This window comes from Callospermophilus lateralis, chromosome 11 (genome assembly GCF_048772815.1).
Source record: "Callospermophilus lateralis isolate mCalLat2 chromosome 11, mCalLat2.hap1, whole genome shotgun sequence".
Taxonomy (NCBI): Eukaryota; Metazoa; Chordata; class Mammalia; order Rodentia; family Sciuridae; genus Callospermophilus; species Callospermophilus lateralis.
Genome location: NC_135315.1, coordinates 66,765,198 through 66,770,961, shown reverse-complemented (window position 1 = coordinate 66,770,961; position 5,764 = coordinate 66,765,198). Strand labels below are relative to the sequence as shown.

At 39.4% G+C, this 5,764-nt stretch overlaps 1 non-coding gene across 1 annotated transcript; it reads left to right on the top strand.

The window, feature by feature from the left end:
- Positions 1-231: 231 nt before the first annotated feature.
- On the top strand, positions 232-305 carry Trnar-ucu (transfer RNA arginine (anticodon UCU)). The gene has a single exon. It is a non-coding gene; the product is annotated as a tRNA-Arg (tRNA).
- Positions 306-5,764: the final 5,459 nt, after the last annotated feature.

Genomic DNA, 5,764 nt, shown 5'->3' with positions numbered 1-5,764 from the left:
AGATAGAAGTTGGCCATGCATGGTGGTGCATGCCTGTAATCTCAGCTGCTTCAGAGGCTGAGATAGGAGGATCCTGAATTTGAAGTCAGTCTCAGCAATGGTGAGAGGCTAAGCAACTCAGTGGAAACCTTTCTCTAAGTAAAAATAAAAAAAAAATAAGGGTAGGGATGTGGCTCAGTGGTAGAGCACCCATGACTTCAATCCCTGGTTTTGCCTCCCAAAATATAGGACTGGGGATATAGCTCAGCTGGTAGAGTGCTTGCCTTCTAAGCATGAGGCCCTGGGTTTAATTCCCAGTACCACAAAAAACAAACAAAAAAAAAAAAAAGGAAAGAAAGAGAGAGATTGATCTTTCATGTCATTTGAATTCAAGTTAGTCCCACTTTTATTTTCCTGCCACACCAGAGAGAGGTGTTTACTGAAATGTTTGGAATGTTTCTATGGGTCAGGGCCATTTTAATTAAAAGGTCTTACATATGAAAACAAAATGAATTGAGGACCTTTATTGGGACACATAAACTACACTACCTCATTTAAAAGAGATTAATTCTTTTTAATGTCACCTAATTTTATTCTGCTTTATTCATATGTGAAAAGCTTGGATTGTTGGTAAAGATGGTGCCTGGAGGGGCTGGGAATGTGGCTCAAGTGGTAGAGCACTCACCTGGCATGCATTCAGCCCAGGTTTCATCCTCAGCACCACCTACAAACAAGATGTTGTGTCCGCTGAAAACTAAAAAAAAAATAAATAAAAGAATTATCTCTCTCTCTCTCCCTCCCCCCCCCCTCTCTCTCTCTCTCTTAAACAAAAAGATGGTGCCTGGAGCATTTCTCTTCCAGAAGCTCAGGTCCATGATACTGAATAGCGTGAACTTTTAATGGCACAATGGCACACCTCCAAATCTCCAAAGTGGCGTGAACTCTCAGCCAATAAAGAAGAGCCCACTCCCCCTTGCTCCTCCTCATCCCTCGTTGAGATCATAAATATCAACTCCCTCTCCCTCTCCCCATCGCCCTCCCCCCTCTTCCCCCTTCCCTCTCTCTTCTTCCCCCATCCCCTTTCTCTTCTGTGACAGGCCTCTACAGTCCTGCTTGTTAAGTTTATGGAGAATTTCTGCCATTCCTACACAGAAGATAAATCAAATCTTTTAAAAATGCTCTCTAGTTCTTGAAGAAAAATGAAATGAAATATGGGAAAATTGTCATTGATAATGGTGAAAGTGGAGTTTTGAGATGAAACAAAATTTCTCACTTTGCCAGTTGCATCTGGGTGCTTGTCTCACAAATTTTGAAGAATAAAATCTTTTTATTTAAGCAAGTTGAAATAGAACTCCCACCATGTGGGATGGGGATTGATACCAGATAAACTCATTTCTGTGTGCCACCTTAAAAGTTTACAGATGTTTTTCAGCAAACATGGAAAAAATTATTTAAAATAAGTTTTACAAAAGGCATCCTGACTACCATATGGGTTCATTTTCATCTTTTCCGTGACCCATCTTTCCTCTTGCAACTTCACCACAGGACAAAGGACTTTGTTGAAGGTATTCCCAAAAGTGGGCATTAAGGTTTTTTTACATTTGAAATAGGCCTTAATGGTGCTCATTAACATATCTTCCAGTTAGCCTCCAGCTGTGTTAGAATGAGGTTCATTATTATTATTACATTGTAATTTTACTATCCCTTCTATTTTATACTAATTCACTATGAAAAAAGAACCCTGGATTTGAATATGTGAACAGAGAGCTGGAAAACTAGAGGTTTATTCTCAGACCTAGGAAGAGTTAAGCTTCAGTTCTGGAATTTATATTGTTGTTCTGAATTTGTGATACTGCTTCCCCTACATTAAAAAAGCTCAGGAGTCATGAGGAGCATTGAGTTAAAATCCAGCATCAGCAACTTAATGAGGCCCTAAGAAACTCAAAGGGTTCCTGTCTCCATATAAAAATATTTTAAAAGGGCTGGGGATGTGATTCAGTGCCTGAACACCCCTGGGTTGAATTCCTGGTACCAAAAAGAAAACAAAACACCAAAACACACACATACACACACATACACACACACACACACACACACACACACACACACACACACACAAAGACCTCCATAACGAGCTCTAAAAGTACAATCTCTCTTGTGCATGGAAACAACAAATGAAGTTGGGGTTCTCTTCAGATAATTATTCCAGTCTTCACCACACAATGTGGGAACATGCTGGACTCATGGCACATGGATGCCCACAAAGGGCTTTAGAGACAAGCTGAAAACACCATACAATTATGGAACAAAATGCCCAGGTTTTTAACTGCTGATCTAAGCTTCACTAGACTAGTAAGGGTGGGGGTTGGAGGTTGATCTGCCACATAGACCCTCTGAGGAGTCCTGTGAAGATAGCCTTAGGCCTGAGCCTACACAACTCTATTTTAAAAATTCTAGTTTCAAACCTGCAGTCTCACCAGGCACACACACACACACAGCACTCCAGTATGGCCTCAAACAAGTTATTTCCCCTCAACCTTATAAATAGAGTGAAGCCCCTGGCAGGCTCTCCTAGCCTGATAAGAGAGAAAGGCAAAAATATCAGGGTGTAGACCAACAGACAAGATGTTTCTGACCCCAGGATAAATGATAATGAGAAACCTGGTGGTAGCTGAAGAAGATTGCAAGGGGGGGGGGCGGTGAAAAAGCCTAAAATTTTATGTAAATAATAGAGCTAATGAACAGGGATTCAGCCAGCCAAAACAAGGATGCACTTGAGATGCAGAGCCTGATGAGCACCTGACATCCCATTAGTTGTCTTCATGTCCTGATCCTCTGTGTAATACTCACCACTCTCCAACTCTATGCCCTTGTCTGGACCCTGGTGAGAACTGCAACTTTTCCCTATCATTCTCTCCTCAACCAGTCATCTGCTCCACAGCAGGAAAGCTCTGCCTTGGTTTTTGTCCTGATCACCCTGGTCTGAGTGAGTGTGCCTATGCTGGACATAAAGCCTAAGGCTTGAGTCTTTTGAACTTAGCATGCGGAGGGAATGTCTATAATTAGCCTGTCATTATTACGTGTGCTTTGCAGTGCTTAGAATTAATTTATAATTGTTAGCTCTGAATGAATTATGTCTATTGCAGTACCTAGCATTAAGAATTGTTGTTTTCTAGATTAAGAATGTATAGAGTGAAATTATGTTGAGTAATTGAATGAATAAAGCATTGAAAGGGGCAGAAGTGCATAGAAATTCTTTATTTCTCTCCTGTACTGCATATATCACAATTGTTGCCTCCTCACAACAAGTCCCTAGCCACAATTTTCATTTTCCGCCATTGTCACTCTTGCCAGATTCAAACAACCTACTTATACAGTCTCAAGATAACAAGGCATGTAAGGGTCTGGCGAAGCATCAGAGGAAGAGACCACCCAGAGACTCACTTTATGCAATAAGCAGGAGGGAGTTTATTGAGGATCCAATTCAGTGCGCTGAGGCTCCAGGCAGGCTCGCTCAAGAAGGGGAGCAGCCCAGAGCCCTGAGCATAGGTCAAGCAGTGCTTAAGTACACTTTTGGGGGAGGGTGGGGGCTTTGCATACATCAGAACAAACCATCATGAGGCACAGTAAAATTGAACAACAACTCTGAGACATGGTTAGTACATTCATTGGCGGGAACAGATTGTACGGGGGTGATTGGTCACTCGTAAGCGGGGTACACATTCAAACTGATTGGTTTTAGGGCCTAAATGCCTACGTGACAAGCTGCACAGAGTCCTAAGCTATTAGATAACCAGAGAGTCAGTGGGAATATTCACTGGGCAATTCAGGTATTGTCCTAACAGCTACAGGTATTTCAAGTTTTGGGGATAGCAGGGGAACGTAACAATACTTGGTCTTTTACTTTTAAACCCAAGCCTTGTAGCTTAAAAAACTTTACAATGCCTGGTCTTTTACACTTTAACTCAGGCTTTGTGACTTAGAAGCAGCTTAGAAATTTTACCCTTAGAGGCACACTTATCAATTTCTTGCTTTCAGGGTTTTCAGAGTTCTCCCTGTGATTTGTTTTCAGCTTCTTCTTAGCACAGAAATTTGGGCTCCTGATCCATGAAAGCATACAAAATGATTAAAAGAATGGCACCTAAGGGCTGGGGATGTGGCTCATATGGTAGTGTGCTCACTGGCATGTGTGCGGCCCTGGTTCGATCCTCAGCACCACATACAAACAAAGATGTTGTGTCTGCCTAGAACTAAAAAATAAATAATAAAAAATTCTCTCTCTCTCTCTCTCTCTCTCTCTCTCTCTCTCTCTCTCTCTCTAAAAAAAAAAAAGAATGGCACCTAAGAGACTGATTGGACAAGTCTTCAGGCACTGACTCCAACCTAAGCCGAGTGGGCCCAGAATCAAGTCCAAAAGGCAAGCTGGTCCATTTTCATTGTTAAAAGACTAAGAATCAGGGCTGAGGATATGAACTTAAATAAGAGAAATTAAAATACTTTATATAAAATATCTGCTGTTTTCCAGACATTCACTGTACCACATATGATTACAACCTGACATTTTCCCTCTAGTGGGTATATTGTTGTCTATAACTGTATAAAAAGTCACTCTAAAACTTACTAGTTCACATTTGGATTGAACTGCATTCATCTGCAATAATTTTGCTTCATATGTTTAGCTGTTAAGATTACTGAACTTCAGAGTGTGATCTGGCTGCCAAAAAAAAAAAAGTACCCTGAATCTTTTTGACATGATATCTCAGAATCTAATAAATTAAGGTGAGCTTGTTCTCATTGAGGAGACAGTGTTGTAAAAGCAAAAGCAGAAACATTGAAAAATATTTCCTGACTAGGTACCTGACTAGTACTCTTTCATAGTCACAACTTTATAAAAGCCATAAAAAAAAGAAGAGGAGCCGTGACCGAAAGTTTGTAGAATGCATTCTGCATTTGGCTAGAATAGGAGTAAAATCACATTACTGAATTTCTGTACGCAGATAAGGCTAATGGACTACTGATATTATGTCACTAATTTTGCCTTTTGTAATAGATGAGGTTTATACAGCTGTTCAGTGTCAAAAAATATTTTCAAAATCCCACAAGTACTTTGTGTGTGTGTGTGTGAGTGTGTGTGTTTATATGAGTGTAGTGCTGGTGGTTAAACTGAGAGAATTAATATTCCTGAGCTATATCCTCAATTTTTTTCTTTTCTTTTTGTTTATTTTGAAACAGGATCTTACAAAGATACTATGTTGTGTGCCCACAATTTTTAAGTACATATCAAGATCAAATATGCCTGACACAAAGGCAAAATTTACCTCCTTTAGAAGCCATGATTCATCATTATTTTTAAGTAGTGACACTTATAAGTAGTGACATTTATTCAGAAAAGGGAGGGAGGTTACACACATATGTGGCTCATGTCAGCAATCTTAATAATTTGGGAGACTTAAGCAGAAGAATCACATTTTCAAATTCAGCCTAAATAATATGAGAGGGCCCTAAGAAACTAAGCAAGACTTCATGTGAAAACCAAATATAAAATAAAATACAATTTAAAAATCTGGTGATATAGGGATTTAGGAGAACTACCCTGGGTTAAGTATTCATTCCTCTCACCTTAAAAAAAAAAGAAAGAATTAAAAAAAAGAAAAACAAAATTTTTACATCTGATGAACTTTTAATTCAATGGTGATAATATGTTTGAGAAAAACATAAAAGCTTATGGCAAGGATTTAAAATAAACTTGGGAAATTGCTGAAAATAGAATTGAAAAAACAGGAAC